The 19,017-nt window shown below is 48.4% G+C and overlaps 1 pseudogene; it reads right to left on the reverse strand.

Moving 5' to 3' along the window:
* Positions 1–1,027: 1,027 nt before the first annotated feature.
* LOC119294271 lies at positions 1,028–6,922 on the reverse strand (annotated as a pseudogene).
* Between the last annotated feature and the right edge of the window lie 12,095 nt (positions 6,923–19,017).

Below are 19,017 nucleotides of genomic sequence, written 5' to 3' on the forward strand. Positions count from 1 at the left end.
ATAGGAGGTGAGCTAGAGCACCCAAATGCCCTCCCCTCGCCGGCCAGCAAAAAACAAAGCACTGTGGAGTGCTCTGCCACGGTGATGGGGTATATATAGGCAACTCATTTGTCCCGGTTCGTGCCTGAAATCGGGACTAAAGCCCAACTTTTTGTCCCGGTTCAAGCCACGAACCGGGAAAAATGTATGTGGGCCAGGAGCGAGACCTATTGGTTCCGGTTCGTGCCATGAATCGGTACAAAAGGGTCCATACGAACCGGGACCAATGCCCACGAGGCCTCGGCCGGCCCCCTGGGCTTACGAACCGGGACGTATGCCCTCATAGGTCCCGGTTCATGGTTGAACCGGGACTAATGGGCTGGCCAGGCCCCAACCAAAGCCCTGTTTTCTACTAGTGGGCAGAGACGCTCAACTGGCGCACAAGCCCCAGCCATACGATATGCAGGCAACGCTGGACCGATATAAACATAAATAAAGGCAACCCAAGAAATAAGCGGTACACTAAGGGTTCAGGCAGTCAGATACAAAAACTGTAAAAATATTTGTTTTTCGCGATGTAGGCCACAATGAAATTTTGGGAGATGCATCCATAATCTGTCACTTTTCTGTAGGCAGCACAATGGTGTAGTCTAAAAGATTTTATGTTTCTTTACAGAGGAAGTACATGCTTATTACACAGGTCCAGACTTCTAGTAAACTGAGGATTCCATCAAACATATTTGTGCAAAACACCGTGCTAGTTGGAGGACGATGCCCATGCTGAGACTGTAAAAGGCTAGTGCTTAAGTGAAAAAGAAGATAAGGATCACGCCCACCAACAAATTTGGTTGTTTCACACTCATTCACTTTGCAACCAAAATACACAAAAGATCAACATTGGATTCAACTGTACGACTATAAACTACACCCTCCGTCTCAAAATATAACATGTTATTACATCCAACATGTGAGTATATTGGATGTAATAACGTCTTCTATTATAGGACGGAGGGAGTAACTCGTAGGTAAATTAAACTAAAAAGGTATAAAGCGAAAACTAATATCAAATCATAAGTAAAAGTGCAAATGTCATACTACAAAGAGCAGTACGCCATGTCTGAAGGACAAATGTTATTATTTCATTACAAATTTGAAAACACTTACATGCAAGCGGGTTAGTTTTCTCATAATAATCTGAGCCACTATATTCTGCTTAAATGAAGGACAAATCTCTGGCCAATTTGTCGATAAAAGAAGACACTGGAAGGTGCTCTACAATGTCTGAAGATGTCACGTGCATCTGGAGTTCTGGACGAGCAGCTCCGTCTTGACTCTTGAATCTTGACCAACTCACTTTCATTGGCTTCTCCATATTGGCAACACAAAGAATCAATTTCATCGATGGAGATGAAGAAGGGCGCATTTTCACAAGTCATTTCAAACATGTTTGCACTAGCCTTTCGCTTTCTCCGATCCACTTCAAAGGAAGATCTGATGAAGATAGTACTGAAGTTAGTTCATTATTGGACAGTACTCTAAGTAGCAGAATGGTGATGAAATACAACAGAACAAAGGAAACAAAACTGTTCAAGCTTTATTTGGCTCCATTTTTTTTTGCGGGGTTGGCTTCAAAAATGTGCATTGCCTAATGCTAGAAACACCACAAGATTACAGCAAGTCCTAGCTCTTTTGGAACCACATCATTCTAGGAAGAACTATGAATACGCAATTAAGTTCTGTAGACAGTTGAGTAAGCATTGTCAGTTTAATTTGTTTGTTCGCGATTCTCGAACAGAATTGACAGCCAATGTTCCTCTATTGCTTAACTTTGAACACAGGACTGAAAAAAAAGTAAAAAAAATATCACGATGGTGAGCAGCAAGCAATTACCTGACGAACTGTCGCATCGAATTTCGCTGAATAGGACTTCAACGTCCACAGCCTCGGCTTGCCTGCAACTTTCGGCCACATTTTGGTTGATCACTTCCGAATTGAGGCCAAACTGAAGAAGCTTGACGAACTGTCGCAACTCCTCGGCTTGGAGCCATGGAGCGCTTGGCCCGTTCCAAACCGCGCCGCCGCTGCTACCGCCGTCCTATTTCCCGGTCTCCGCCGCCATGCCCTCGCCCGCCGCAACAGGACCGCTCTTCCTGTTCCGGCAGCGACGTGGGCCGCCTCCTCCGGTCCGCCGAGGAAGCAGAAGAATGGCCGCAGCTTCCGCGTCCAGAAGCTGCAAGGAGCCCAGCAGCACCACCACAACCACCCCGCCACATGCCGGAACCTGCTCCGGACTACTCCGGCGATGACGATCTCCGCCACGAGAAGAATAATCTCCGCCTCGTCCTCGGCCTCCACAAGAGATCACCCAAGGAGGGCATGGCCTCTCTTCTGCCCTTTGCAGAACCACCACGATTTGCGCCCTCCCGGCTCGAATATGGCCGGTCTTGCGCGGAATTTGGGTAAGATCGCACGAGCGGCCACAAAAAAGAAGTGGTGTCACGCCATACGACCACCTGTTTTTATCGTGGTCTATTGTAGATGTGAAGACGGGGACGATTTGGATGCAGCTGCCTACAGTTCCTGAAGGCAGACTCTGCTACTGCTTCATCCTTCACTTCTTCGGGGCCGCAGGTGATGTATACAATGATAGTCTTGAGGCTCCAACAGGTGCTCCAAGCCAACTGGTGTAGCGCCGCCCCAGTTACTCTTGTCGAACTGTAGTCCAAGCCAACTTAGTTTGGGCATAGCCCCTGCCCCAAAGGCCAGGTAGGCAGTAACATCATACTTTGATTTACATTCACATAACTCTAGAACTGGAAATGATCCCGCAGAGAAAATGACAGTGCTATCTTCAGGGATGCTCCACAGCTGTAAACTGAGGTGCACGGGAGAGGGCAGCTTTCCAAGAGCGTGCAACTCGTCAGTGCACGTGTCAACATTCAGCTCTAGCCGGCAGAGGCATTGGAGACCACAAATCCATTTGGGAACTCTAGGCATCCTAAGACAACCCAGCTCAAGTACCTTGATATGACGAGAAGGATTTGATAATGAGTCTAGCAGGTCACTCGTATAAGAGGCACCGCCAATGATTCCGAGATATCTGAGGTCATGCAACATCTCAATAGAATGCGCCAAAGCAACCCATGTCGCTATCTCAAGTCGGTCTAGTGAAGATACTGAGAGAACCACGCGTCTCAGACTAGTAAGCTCACCGAGTCCCTCAATATCCTCCAACGAATTCGGGTACTGGAAAAACCCAATCAAAGTGTGCAATGATTTCATTTTCCTGATCCCTTTAGGCACTTCGGTTCCGTATGGAACTTCCAAGTGGGATAAGCGGGGCAAGTTAACTATATCCGATGGGATTTGTAAGCCCCAGCTGCAATTTAAATCCAGTGTCTCCAAATGCACAAGCCCTTCCATTTTAGTAGGGAGTTTGATTTCATCTCCACATGAAACCTTTAAATACCTCAGTTGCACCAATTGGCTAATAGCAGTAAGATCAATTGGTTCGTGGCCCAAACTTTTACAGAGAAACACCCTGAGATGCTTAAAATGCAAAAGAGGGGGCATGTACTTGGATTCCCCGAAGAGTGCAAGTGATCGAACTTGTGATACACTAGAAGGGATGACCGTTGATGTTGCCTCATCTGCTACACCACCATTACTGAAGTTCATGGATATACGACGGACCTTGTATTTTCGGCCATGATCTCTTGCCATCTCTTCAGGACTGCATTCAACTCTCAGAAAATTATGCTCTTCACACTTGCTTAGGATCAAATCGAGCATCATATCATGTACTTTGCACGATACCAACTCGCCATCCTTATTACATCCAGGCTGAATCAAGCTTCTATTGATAAGATCATTAAAATAGCTCTTGGCAACAACCTCAGAGTCTTGCCCATGCAATTTACTGACAAGTCCTTCAGCCAACCATTGTCGAACCAAATCATCCCTCTCAATCTCGCGGTCTTCTGGATATATACCAAGGTGAAGAAAACATGCCCGGAGATGAAGGGGAAGATGGATGTAGCTAAGGTTTAATATATTCTTCACCCCTTCCACTGTGGGGTTTACAGCAAAATGGGTTCCAAGAGAATTCCTGATGCTCTCCCACTCATCCCTTAGCTTTTCAGGACGACTAGCTAATAGGCTAGCTATAGTAATGATTGCAAGTGGAAGTCCCCCACACTTCTTCAGAATTTCAGCTGTAATTTCTTCAAATTGATGGTCATCTTCAGACCCATATACTCTACCAAAAAACATTTTTTTTGAGTCTTGCTTGTTGAGGGGCTTCATTCTGTAAATGAACTCGGGGCGACTGCAACATGTCGCAGAAGCCACACTTTCTACTCGTGTGGTTATTATTACTCTACTCCCATTAGCACTTTCTGGAAAGGCGCGGCTTATAGTATTCCATGCTGACTGGTCCCACATGTCATCAACTATAATAAGGTATCTGCAAAAAGTTTCCACATGTTATATAAGTACAGTTGGATATCAAACACGAACCCAAAAAGAAGGAAAAGTTGATTCAAGCAAATCTACCATTCCTTGGGCTAAAGTAGCACGCTGATATGACATTTCAAGACCAGATGCCACAAAAAGATTGCATGATGTGTTAGGAGTCAACAAAATCAAAATTAATGGGTAAGGAAGCTTGCATTATGATGGATCGTCTTCCAGTACAGCAATCGGTTGCACGTTGCACGGACATGTGCAAGCATAGTACATATATATGCTGTTATAAATGTAATTACTTTATTCAGATATAAGGATTTAATCCCTGGTACTCCAAAGGCTAAATTAGTTCTTTAATTACAATATTTGACTTCAGCAACCAATCTACATGTAAGAGCCTGCCCATATGCAAAATCTTATGTAAAAATATGCACAGCACAGAAAAGGCAAAAGGTAAATAAAAAAATGCGGCTCAGGAAGTACAATTTTAACACACTGGAATTGGACTTGGAATTTATGATTTCAATTTTTGTGGTATTCAAACACCCTTAATATTTAGAATCCAGTTTTGATTTTGGATCCTAGGTCAAAGGCATAGGTCCAAACAAGATGAATAATGTGGTGTCTCTTTGACTGTAGCAACATTGCAAATTGATGCATTTTCAAAGATTCCTTTAAAATCGAATGAACTTATCAAAATGTATGCCTCTACTGTGTTATTCTCCCAAACCGTGCAAGCCACAAGCATTTAAATGAATGTTGATCAAATCAAACAATTATTCAAAGGTAACATAGCTTGCCCATGCAAAAACACCGGTGACTATTGAAGTAAATATTACCTCTTGTGTGTGAGATAATTTCGAAGATCATCAGTAATGTCTTCCACCTCACAAACACGAGAAGACCGATTCATCCCAAGTTTTAGTTGTATACGATAGAGAAGCCCTGTCATGTTAGGTTTTTGGGATACGGAAACAAAGGCTGTATGGTCAAACTGCCCTCTGATCTCATCGTACACCTGTTTGGCAAGTGTCGTTTTACCTAGTCCTCCAAATCCCACAATTGACACCACCTTGAGCTCCTTTTCTGCTGTACTTGTCAACAAATTAACAAGCTCCTTCTTTGGACCATCTGTACCCACAAGACCAGCAGCCTTGGTGTATATTGCCGACATCCGAGGATCAATAGCCACAGAGCTAGAATTAGGATTGAATTCATCGATCTTGTACCTAGAAGATGTTTAGTGAGGTAGTCATACTTGATTGTTTTACAACGGGTTGCTCTCAACGTTTTTGTTTTTGATAATAAAATATACATATTGGTTACAACATATAGCATAATTGTGATGTCATCTATGCTATTATAATTCTTTGTACCCCTTTATAATAACAAAATAGTAACATATACAATGGGGAATCTGCAAAATTGTTCTGGAAAACAGATTGAAACGTACCCGATGCGGCGTTCATTTGCCTCCAGTGCAAGAACCTTGAGCTCCTCCATTCGATCAGCGATCCGGTGGCGCTGTCCCAACATCCTGAGGCTTCGAGCAGTCTTCTTGATGAATCCTAGCTTTGCATTACCTTCTCCAAACTGGCGCACGAAGTCGTCGATGCAGTTCTCCATGTCATAGGACATCTCCCTGACATGGTCCCTCCAGTCCCTGGCAACCGGATCGAGCTCGTCCATGAGCTCCATCTTCTCGAGTGCGGCGTTCATGGCGCTGAGCTCCTTCTCGAGGAAGGACGCCTGCTTCTTCACCCCTTTGAGCTTACTGTACTCGCCGCCCGCCAACGCGGCGAGCTTGTCGAGGAGGGGCTTCATCACCCCCATCGTCGCGCTCACCGACATCTTGTCCCGAGAGTTGGAGAAGCGATGCGGTACTGCAGTGGTGCGGCAGTGAAGTCGAACGGGTGAGGCGTGACTGGGGAGGTGGTAGGGACAGGGACGCACGGTGCGTGGGTGGCTGCGCCGAATCCGCGTCCGGAGGTGGATGGGCGTGCCGGATCTGCAGCGGGAGGTGGAGTATGAGCACGGGGTTGTGCGGCGGGAGACGGAGGAGGCAAGGCAATGCGAATGCCGCAGTGTTGCACGGCGAAGTCGAACGGGCGATGCGTACCTCGAGACGGAGGTGGATGGCTGCCCTGGATCCGCGGACGGAGGTGGATGAAAGTGCCGGATCTGCAACAAGAGGTGGAGTATGAGTGCGTGGCGGTGGTGGTGCGGCGGGAGACGGAGGATGCGGGTCGTCGGTGGTGAATGAGGAGGGCAAGAGCCAAGAAGTAACCAAGTGATTCGGAGCGACGCGGTGCGGCGGCGAAGTCGAACAGGTGGTGGGTGGCTGCCGCCAGATCCGTGGCCGGATCTGCGCCGGGAGGGAACTACAGTGCTCAGTACAGGGTGGTGCGACGGGAGCTCGGGGAGAAGGTGGTCGTCGCTGGTCAAGGAGCAGCAGCGGAGTAGTGATTTGGGGATGACGACGCGGCGACTGGAGTCACGCCTTGCATGTAGATTGGGGATATAATAATCAACAAAAAGGTTCCCACCAACCGTGTGGACCTAGTGAAGCAGTGATTTGGAGACGACAACGACGACGACTGGACTGTAGCGAGTCAACCAAAGGCACTGGTTCCATTTTTCTTTACCGGACAAATCGTCAACAAATGCTGTCATGGCTGCATACATCGATTGATGCAGAGGCTGAGGATTTTTCTCCTTTTCAAAAAAAAAAATCAACAAACGCCGAAGTAAAACAAGGGAAATAATCAAGATAATTACACTGCAATTTTGTACAACATGTTGTGAAATTGCAATGGTTTTTTTTAAATCGAAATCGCAATAGTTAGTCCATTAACTTTGATGCTGGTGCCACTTCAAACAAAAGCAACTGAGTCGAGCCCCCCTGCCGACATGGCATGCCACGCGACCAAATCTCGCACGCGCCTCATATGTGAGAAGAGCAAGGAGAGCATCAGAGACGTGAGCCATGGTTACTTTGCCTCGAGGACCTTAGAAAATCGCAATTGAGACAATCAAGCCCTTGCTCCTTGGTCTTCGACGCTCTTGAGGTTGTGCTCGGCAGTGATAGAGGTGGTGGTGATCCTGGATGTGCCGCCGTTGAACTAGACATCGATGATCATCACTCAGGCAGCGATGGAGCTTCGCCTTCAACCACGGTAGGCCAACACATGGTTACAATTAGTTTGCCCGCCCTAAGCCCTCTCCCGTTCTTACTCTAAGTTTTTTTACTCTTTGAGATGATCATAAGGATTTTGCATGGTTTACACATGCATTTTGCAACTCTAAGATTGTATATGTCATTGCTGCATAGTGGTAGTCGGTTAGAAAAGGTAGGGTTTAGCGTTTTTGGATGAGGAAGCCTATGTGTTGCTTAGAGTTAATGTTCCTGGTGTTATACTCATTCATATCTCCGTTGGACCTATGTGTTGCTTAGGGTTAATGTTTCTGGGGTTATACCCATTCATACCTCAACTGCTTGTTGCACTAGGATAGGAAACATTAGTGGCGTGGCAAAAGGTGCCTTGGTGGCATGGACACCTGACGGCATCAATATGGCGCCACTGATAAAAATAGTGATGGTGTTGGTAGCCCACATCACCAGTAATATAGATACTGATGGGGTGTCATGTGTCCAACTTCACCACTATAATTCCTGACCTAGCGGCGTTTCATGTAATATGCAATATGCATGCATCAGCATATTTTCCAGCCAAAAATAACCTGTAGCACAATAACAGTGCATCTCGCATGGCAGCGGCACATATGAAATAGTATAAACCATACCAACATTAAGGGGCTGTTTGGTTGGAGGCATAGGCACCGTGCCTAGAAAAAATGTTGCCTGAGGAGTTGGAATATTTTGTCTGGCCATGCTAGCATAGTATAAACCTATTTGATCGTTGCCCTCTCCTAGCACCCTTTTTTTCCTTAAATACTTTTGTTGGACTTTTTAGTGCCAGGCAGTAGCTGCAACACGCCAGGCGCGCAGGAAAAAAAAGGTCTGGGCCAGGCTAACCACAATGCTTGTGCTAAGCATACATTTTTTTCCTATATTTTATTTCTAGGCCAAGCTAACTACACCGCTAGGACATATAGGCCAGGCAACGAAACAGACCTCAGATAGGTTACAAGAAGGCGCTAAGGCAAAGCAATTTCTGTCAGGGTGGCAACCAAACAGCCCCTAAGTTTAACAATGACCAAACATACATATATAGAACAATCACTTAACCTACAATCTCACAACTTCAAGGGAACTAGCTAGTCATTGTCAACACAAGAGAACTAAGCAGTTTAATTAAGACAACTCACACACCCGCGGCCCAGCAACACACTTGACCTCAATCACATGTACGGATCTTACTTAATCATCATCCTCGAGTTGGGGTGTGCAATGTTCCTGATAGTGACTAGAACGGCCTGCCCAACCTGGAGATTCTTCCCAAAAAGGATGTCCTTCCACCCCTCCAGGCTAAAGATATTGTGGTTGTCCATATCAGCCTTTATGTTATCCATTAACCAATCAATCCATTTATTTGGGAAACTTATAATTTTGAGCATCTGTAGTACAAAAAGGTCATTTTACTATGTCATAAGCTTTTTAAAATCCACCTTGAAAAACATAGCACTTTGCTTTCTATGATGTATGTTATTCAAGGCCTAATGCAAAATAAGCACACCTTCCATAATATACCTACCCTTAATAAAGAAACTTTGTATTGGGAAAACCACCTCCCCAGCAACCCCATTAAGTCTAATCATAAGTACTTTAGTAAAAAAATAAAGCTCACATTTAGCACACAAATAGGCCTAAACTTATGAATTTGATTTGCATCTTTAATTTTAGGGACTAAGGTAATAATACCATAATTAAGTCTGGATATGCCTAACGGACCATTATGAAAATCATCAAACGAAGTTTTAATATCATTCTTAACCAGGTCCCAAAAGTGCTGATAAAACTAAGCAGGAAACCCATCAGAGTCTGGTGATTTAGTATGATCCATACCAAACACTACATTCTTAATTGCCTCTAAGAAAAATTTCGTTGTTAGCTTATCAACAACATCACTAGGAATAGTCCTAGGATTATTAGTATTTAGAGATATGGTGGATATCTCTGAATGTCCAAAGAAATCCTTATAATACTTGGTCATATAATCTGTAACATTTCTGTCACCCTCAATCTTGCCTTCTTCCTACTCTAGGTAAGTTATATTATTATTTTTCTTCTCCTTCCATTTACTTCAGCATGAAGAAATATTGTACTACAGTCCCCTTGCAGGAGCTCATCAATTTTATCTCTCTCTTTCCACTTAGCTTCTTCTTGTTTCAGCAATCTGTCAAGCTCGGCCCTAAGCCCTGAGTTCTAGTTGCTCATGTCTATCAACACTAGTTTACCCATACAACTCATAGTGCTTATCAATTGCATCTAATTTGCCAAGGTTTCTCTTTAGATTAAGACCATGCGTAAACCTTTTTTACTGTCTTTTGTTGTTCACATCCTCCGGATTCTCAATACAACCGAGAAGGATGCTGACGTTCTTGGCATGTGGCCACGTCAGAATATTGCTCGTACCCGGACACTAGGGGCTCATTATCCAAGGGCATCATTTGGCCTGGTATATATTTCAAAGATCGAATACCTTAGGGAGTGTTTGGCGTCGCGAGTTTGGCCTTATATGCATCAGCTCCGAATCATGTCTTTGGTCAAATGTTGGGTTTGCCCGGCTCCCGCGTTTTGCTACCTTACGTTCCGCTCTATCGGATAAGGCGGCACTGGGAGAACTACTGCGATTGTGCCCTGGTTCATCTGGGAGCACCTCACTAGAGAAAGCCGAAAACTGACTATCATGATAAAAGCGTGAGACTGGTCAACCACTCGATGACCTAGCGGAATCTTCGGGATTCCTCCGCATTAACGAAGGGCCGTTTCCCTGCCAGGCATGTATGCGCCCCGTATTCGGATGAGCGCGGAGCCACCAGGGGCTATTAGTAGCCCCACTGTCAAACTCCTATGGCTAAGTGAAAGTGTTAAAGCAATATAGTATGATTGCCTCGTTCGCTGCGCTATCACCTCCTTAATGGACCAAGATGTTGGATCAAGTGTGAAAACGCGTCTGCGAACACCCCCGCATTATATGCATGGGGGCTGAAGCCGACGACTGCAAACTTTCAGGTTATATACATATATATACATGAACGGCCGCACAGGTGGCATCATCACACTTTCAGGCAAAAGTAGAAAAATAGCCTTTACAATTCAGTAACACGTTGTTTTTTAATTGGGATGGATGTCACTAAAACATGATACCCTTCGAGCACTGAGACTCTATTACACGAGCGCCTTCTAGGACTTCTTCATAATAATGTTCGGCCGCTACCCGGCCTACGTCCGAACTCTGGCCTGCAACAGCGGTCGCATCCATCTCTGCCCAACATGTCTTGACACGGGCAAGTGCCATCTGCGCGCCCTCTATGCACGCCAACCTCTTTATGGCATTGATGTGCGGCACAACACTAAGGAACTGTTGCACTAAACTAAAATAACTATTCGGCCTTGGCCCTTCCGGCCACAGATGATCCACAACAGACCTCATGGCAAGCCCGGACAACCTATGGAGCTTGGCCCACTCGGTCATGCGCTCATTCAACAGCAGCGGACGCACTGGACCATCAAATTGTGACGAAAACAGCCTTTCCGCTTCACGATCTTTTTGATCCCTGAAGTATTTGGTCGCATCAGCGGCACTGGCTGCCAAATCCACGTATGCATCTGCAAAACTCCGTAGCTTATCAAGAGAGGCGTACTTTGGATCTCCGAATTTTTTCCGCAACAAGAAGGGCTTCCCAGCGGTGATATCTCCAGCTTGACGCAGCTCTTCCTTTGCCGCTCTAATTTTAGAGCGGGCCTCCTTGGCTGCTGCCGCGGCCTTCTCCAAGTCCGTCACCTTCGCTCGGTCTTCTCTCTCAAGGAGCTGGTAACGGTCGGCGGCATCTTTCAACTCAACAGCCATCTTGGCCATCACTTCTTTGTTTCGGCAATGTGCAGCCTGTTCGGCTCTCAGCTCTTCGACCGCCTTTAGAGCGGCCGCATCGCTATTCCTGGCTTGTTCCTTGGCTCGGGTAAGTTCCGCCCGAAGGGTCTCCACCGCGGCAGCTCCATCTGCAGTCACACACATATTAAAGATACTAGCATCAAGCTCCTCTTATTATGTGTTGATCACTGGAGAAATAACATACCCTGTGCCTCGTCGAGCCGCTTGGTGACAAGCGCCATGTCGGCATCTGACGCATCAAGTTGCTTCTTCAGCTCGGCAAATTCACCAGTCCGGCCATCCACCGGACCTTCCGCCATCTGCATATGAAGGCGGCCTATTTATTACCTGGGACTATGATCCTCTGTTTGTTGCCGTTCTCGCCAGCAACCAGAGTCTCAGGGGCTACTATCTGCATAGGGCACACTTAATATGTGCGGTACTGCTAAAAATACACACTATTTCACGTACCTCAAAACCTTTCAGCAGACTCATACAAGCTTCATGCAACCCGCTTTCGGCGGATGAAATCTTCTCAAACACCGTACTCATTAGTGTATGATGTGCCTCTGAGATAGCCGCTTGCTCTAGCAGATCCTTCAGTGCGTCCGATCGCGTACTAGACGGTGCCAGACTTTTTCGGCTGCTCGCTTCAAGAGCCGGATACTGAGGACTTCGGGTGGCCGAAGGATTACCTTTTGGCCTTGCCGAATCAGGAGAAGCCCTCCGCGACGACACCTCGGGGTCGCCTGCCTCGTAAGGCGGGATAGCATGGGGAGGCGTTTCGCTCTCCATCATCTCCGGAAGAAAATCCCCCAAGACGAACTCTGCCGAGAGGGGCTATGATCCGGACTACAAGATAAATACCTTGGTTATTTTCTCAGGAGTGATGCAGGATATTTTTATTATCAAATACCTTTCCACTTACAGCTCCGTAGAGGGCTGACCCCCTTGCGGGCATTGTGCGGCCGGGGTATCCCCCGGGGCAGGACCCTCTGGCGAAGATTTCTTCCCCCGTTTGGAGATCATTGTCTCCGGGTCCCCAGAGGTGGTCCTTTTCCTTCCTTGAGAAGGGGGAATTTTAGTTTCTTCCCCCCGCTTGTCCTCCTTCGCGGAGGTGCTAGTCTCTTTCTTCCCCCCTTTATCTTCCCTTGAGGGCACTTGATGAGGCGCGAGCTCCAGCATCCTGGCCAGTACAGGATCCGTGAGACCTCGGGAAGGGGGGCCGGACACCTGATCATTTTTGCCTTTGTTATCCACTCCTGGTCAAAGAGCAGCTCTTCAGAATGATGATGTGATAAATAAAAATACAACGTGTTCGGTTGCAGGACTACTTACTTGGGTATCTGGACGATTGCAGTTCAGACCCGCATCCTCGGTGATGTCCGGACACATTATTTGTGGTCCGAAGAACAATTTGTACATCTCCTCGAGCGTCATGCCGAGGAAATGATGAATAGCTCGCGGTCCCTCCGGGTTGAACTCCCACATGCGGAGGGGACGATGTTTGCAGGGCAGAGTTCGACGAATTAACATGACTTGCATCACCGTGACTAGACTGATATCTCTCTCGAGGAGATCTTGGATACGGCTCTGTAATATCGGCACATCCTTTACTGACCCCCAGTCTAGCCCCTTGTTGACCCATGACGTTAGTCGTGGCAGGGGGGCCGAGCGAAAGGCAGGGGCAGCCACCCACTTGGTACCCCTAGGGGCCGTGATATAAAACCACTCTCGTTGCCATAAGATGGACACCTCCTGAAAAGAACCCTCGAGCCATGGGGCATCGACACTTCTGCTTATTACGGCACCTCCGCACTCTACTTGCCGCCCCTCGATCATCTTCGGCTCCACCTTGAAGGTCTTGAGCCACAGGCCGAAGTGAGGGACAATGCAGAGGAAAGCTTCACACACGACGATGAACGATGAGATGTGGAGGACAGAATCCGGAGCCAGATCATGAAAATCCAGCCCATAATAAAACATGAGCCCCCTCACGAAGGGGTCTAGAGCAAGGCCTAGCCCTCGGAGGAAGTGAGATACGAACACAACGCTCTTGCAGGGTTTGGGAGTGGGAATGACTTGCCCTCGAGCAGGTAATCTATGTGGGATTTCGCCGGTTAGAAACCTGGCCTCTCTTAACTTTTTGACGTCTTCCTCTGTGACAGAGGAAGGCACCCACCGACCTTGAAGGTTGGATCCGGACATGGTTGAAGGTCCGATGCGCCTGACCTGAGCTTTGGGTGTTGGAACTCAAGGCGGGGGAAGGATTCGATTGTATTCGAGGAGGAAAAAGGAAAAGCCTTGGTCTCATTATAAAGAGGGTGAATACCAAGCGTCCTCCTCATGGCCGTTTGGGACTTGCCTATAATCGAGGAGTCATACCAAACGGGCACGATTGGGTTACCCACATCCGTATTGATGAGAATCTCGTGATAAGCACTACAAAAAAAGACACATCCGTGACGATAATTGTGACAAAACCCGGTATCATCATAGATGTGGTAGGCTCCTACTTCTATGACAAAATTCATGACAGAAAATGGGTTTTTCATCCTGGGCGGGCCGGAGACGCAGCTGCATGACATTCTTTGGGTCATCCATGATGGGAAAAACCATGGTAGAAGCGAGGGGGAGGAAAATTTCAGGGAGTTCTCGGTTAAGGTGGGAGGTCGGGGGCCGAGCGATGCGCGTTTCTCTCGTACACGTACGCGCGTGTGTGCGAGGCGTTGGCTCTAACTGAACCCGAGCGAGGCGTTGGGCTCTAACTGAACCCGAGCGATTGCACTGCAGGCTACGCGTTACTGAACCCGAGCGATCGATCGATGGCTGTTAACTGAACCCGATCGAGCGATTCCTTCGCTACTACTGCTAACTGAAGCCGATCGATGGGATGAACAGTGAGCGTTGCGGGGGGGTTTGGATGAACAGTGAGCGGTGGCGTTTCCTCTGGATGAACAGGACCCCGTGGTGTGGTGGAGGACTGGATGAACAGTAGACGGTGGAGGGGTGCCCGTGGAGGGGTGGTTGAACAGGACCCTGTGGTGTGGAGGGCTGGATGAATAGTAGACGGTGGAGGGGTGCCCGTGGAGGGGTAGTTGAACAGGACCCCGTTGTGTGGAGGGCTAGATGAACAGTAGACGATGGAGGGGTGGTTGAACAGTAGCCGGTGGAGTAGCGCGCGGTAGAGGCTGGATGAACAGGAGCCCGTGGATGAACAGTCGCAGGTGGAGGCTGGAGGAGGTCGACAGTGGATGAACAGTAGCCCGTGGAGGCTGGAGGGGGTCGACGGTGGAGATGAACAGTATCCCCTGGAGTCCCGTTTTGCGGTACGCCACACCCCTCCCGATGAACAGGACCTCGTTTCGACCGTAGCGCTCCAACACAAGTCCGTTTCCTCCGTTTTGCGGTACGCCACACCCCTCCCGATCAACAGGACCCCCGTTTCAACCGTAGGAGGTCTGTTTACTCCGTTTTGCGGTACGCAAGACCCCTCCCGATGAACAAGATCTCGTTTCGAACATGGCCGGTCGAACACAAGGCCGTTTCCTTCGTTCTGCGGTACGCCAGGCCTCGTTTCCATCGCCTGTTCCATCCAAGCCCTTCCGATGAATACGACCACGCATTCCGTTCCGACCCAGCGGGTTGGCTCCCACGCGTTTCGTTGCCTCTCGATGAACACGACGCGTTCTGTTGCCTCCCCATGAACACGACGCATTCCGTTGCCTCTCCATGAACACGACGACGGCGCTATTTCTCCGATCCGACCCAGCCATGTCAACGAGCCCTCGCCGTACGTATGCGCGAGTAGGCGTTCGAGACCCCGCCCGTATGTACACATACGTGGCCGTATTTTCTTTCTTGCACCCTGGCCGATGTACGTACGTGTACATGCTACGTGCGCGCCTCTACTACGACACGTGTGCGCCTCTACTAGGACATGTGCGTGCCTCTACATCAACCAGGATGTACGCACACGTTCGCGACTAGAATGACAACGCTACGTACGCTTCGACCAGGTGGGTCCCGACTGTCAGGCACTTCCTTGCCTGCGAAGATGTAGCTGGTGGGTCCCAACAGTCAGGGGGCGAATCATTTTTTTTGCCCGGACGCACTTCCTTGCGTGCGAAGATGTAGCTGGTGGGTCCCAGCAGTCAGGGGGAAATGTTTTTTTTCGCGAAATACGGTGGCCCGTCCGGTGGGCCCCAGTTGTCAGGTGGAGGAATCATTATTTTCCGCGTAATAAGGAGGCACTTCCTTGTTGCGGCCGTGGACCCAGCTGTCAGCCTCTCCACGTACAATCCACGTCCGATGGAAGTCGTTCCTTGACCACGTTGACCATGCCACGCCGAGAGCACCAGGGCGGTGGACGATGGCGAGGCCTAGGAAGGGGACGACGGGGAGCCGGGGAAGACGCGACAGTGGAAGCCCGCGCGGAGAGGAGTACGAGGGTTCACTGGTTCGGCTACGGTGTGAGGCTGCCGTCGCTGCAGGGCCTGGCCAGCGGTGGGAATAATAGGGGCGGTGAGGCCTCCGTGGCAGCACAGCCGACCACGGGAGGCAGGAACATGCGGCACGACCGGCGCTGCTTTGGGCGACTGGAGCAAGAAGACCAGAGGTTGAAGAAGCACTACGGCCGTTGGATGGACATCGTACGGTCACTGGAGCTAGAATCGTTCATATTGACTAAAGTTGACAAAGGCCCCCGTCCCAGTCAACTTAGTAGGCCCACAAGTCAGCCTCCGTCGCAGGGGGAGTATTCATTTTTTGTGCGTAATAAGGAGGCACTTCCGGTGGGTCCGAGCTGACAGCGGGGGGAACGTATTTTTCGCGAAATACGCTGGCCCGTCCGGCGGGTCCCAGCAGTCAGGGAGGAACGTTTTTTTCGCGAAGTAAGGTGGCCCGTCCGGTGGGTCCCTGCTGTCAGGTGGAGGAATAATTATTTTGCGCGTAATAAGGAGGCACTTCCTTGCGGCCGCCTGGACCCAGCTGTCAGCCTCTCCACGTACAGTACTCTTTCGATGGAAGTCGGTCATTGACCACGTTGACCACGCCGCGCCGAGAGCACCAGGGTGGTGGACGACGGCGAGGACTAGGAAGGGGACGACTCGGAGCCGGGGAAGATGCAGCAGTGGTTGCCCACGCGAAGAGGAGTACGAGGGTTCACTGGTTCGGCTGCGGTGTGAGGCTGCCGTCGCCGCAGAATAACAAGGGGTGTGGGTGAGTAGAGGGATGTCCTGGCCAGCGGTGGGAGTAGTACGGGGCGGTGAGGCCTCCGCGGCATCACAACCGGCCACGGGAGGCAGGAGCACGCGACATGACCGGCGCTGCTTTGGGCGGCTGGAGCAAGAAGACCAGAGGTTGAAGAAGCACTATGGCCGTTGGATGGACATCGTACGATCACTGCAGCTAGAATCGTTTATATTGACTAAGCTGACATAGCCCTTGGTACACGTCAACTTAGTAGGCCCACAACTTGGATTTGGCAGAGAACATATAGCCCATTTGCGATTTGTAAGAATGTACAACCCATTTTTTAATTCTAATGGAATTTAGTACAGCCCATTTACAGTTTGTTAAAAGTACATCCCAACTTCTAGCTAGGACAACGATTAATAATTTCAAACAATCGCTCAAAACAGAATTCAAAAAAAATCCCACATTTTGATGGGATCCGAAATATTTTTATCCAAAATTTCTAGTCAGGTTAAATATAATTTCAAAATAAAGTTGTATTACGTTAAAATCCGACGAAATATTGCGCGCGGAACAAGTAATGAAATTAAAATTTTCAAATTCCAAAAATAATATATTTTTCAAACTAATTACGTGTTTGGTGCATAGTAACTGTCCACTTATTATAATTACATCCCATTTATTATTTCTTAAAGTTCATTTTCTTGTTAAGCCTAATGCATACCTCCTAGGAAAGTTTGCAGCCCAGCGGGGCGGAGAATAACAAGTTGACCCGGATATGTGTACAACTGTCGGCCCAGTTGCATTGCTGATGTTGAAAAAAGTCCTGTGTAGTACAGTACAACCTAACATGGTTACTCAGCCCACATTCAGCAACGCCGGAAAGGCCCAAACAAGGCTTCTGTACAACTTTTTGAAGTCACTGAGCTCAATTAATAACTTAAGAAAAAAGTTAGATTACAATGGAACCTAATTAAAAGCTGTTGTGTGTGTGTGAGAGAGAGAGAGATAGAGAGAGAGACCCATCGGGCGATGCTCGTGAATACATCTTTCAGCCATATGCATTGCTGATGCTCAGTAAAAACTTATATAGTTGACACAATCATATAGAACATCATAGCACACTGAACTTGCATACAAAAATTTCACGCAGGCGGCACAATCATGATGGAAGCAGTGAATCGCTACGGGAAGGGCTATGTTGAAACCAATGAAGTCGTACATAACAGTTCATCGTCTTTATCAATGACAGGGAAATATCTTGAATGTTGTGCAAAGAAAACAGACAAACAACACAATAAGTTCTGCTAGCACATTAAGTTGACGTACAACCCTTTCTAAAAAAGATCAGGTACAAAATTAGAACAGGTCACAATCAAATGTACTGGCATATCAGTGCTTCACACCCATAGCTCGGATTTCACCAGTATCTGACAAGATTCAGTTGTTACCTCAAATTAGAGCACATCCAGGTAGCCAGCCCTGCCTCTTCTCCCAAAGAAGCAGTGGCCTCCGCCGCGCGATGGAGTAGGCCCTGTGCCATCCATCGTTCCGAGCAACATGGGGAAAGTCTGACGTTGACTCCTGTAATGGACATCGTCGACGGACCCTGGCACCAGCAGCGGCGGCAAGACTTCGATTGATGGATTGACCACTTCTTCGACATGCACGAACACTCGATACAGGTACATCCCTAACGTGGTCCACGGCGGCTTGGTGGCGATGAATAGTACAACCCCGGTTCCTGCACTGGTATCTCAACACCAATCACCTTCGGTATGGTGGACGGCTTCTTCATCCATGCCATAACCGTCAGAGCCCAGCTGTCTGGAGGAACAAACATACTTACGAGCTCACCTCCAAGGTCGTTGATAAGCTCGTTCATGGACTCGCTGTTCCAAGCACGTCGAGGCATACCGTGGAAGGTAAGATTTGTTAAAAACTCAAGCTCAGAGGGCACCGAGCCCCATCCTGGGTGCCACCGATCAAAGCTCACCAGCGCGCCATCGCAGAACAAACGTCGGGAAGATTCGAACACACGACTGCAGTCGAAAGTTGTCCGGAACCTGCCGAAGAAATCAGCCGGTGGCGGACAGACTTCGACGAGCAAGTCACTTATTTGGATGCCGTGCGCAATGCCAAGATCTTTGACAAGGTCGTCCGGAGAGACGGGAGGCCGGTCGCCGTTGATGGTTACCATCAACACTTTGCCGACAAACTGGTCGTCAAGCGCCGCCATGCCACTGTTGAGCGATAGCACGCATCGACCGAAGGCAGGACGGATCTCAGGATCTCCGGCTCGGCGATCCGCGTTGACCGG

The sequence above is a fragment of the Triticum dicoccoides genome, chromosome 1A (genome assembly GCF_002162155.2).
Source record: "Triticum dicoccoides isolate Atlit2015 ecotype Zavitan chromosome 1A, WEW_v2.0, whole genome shotgun sequence".
NCBI lineage: Eukaryota > Viridiplantae > Streptophyta > Magnoliopsida > Poales > Poaceae > Triticum > Triticum dicoccoides.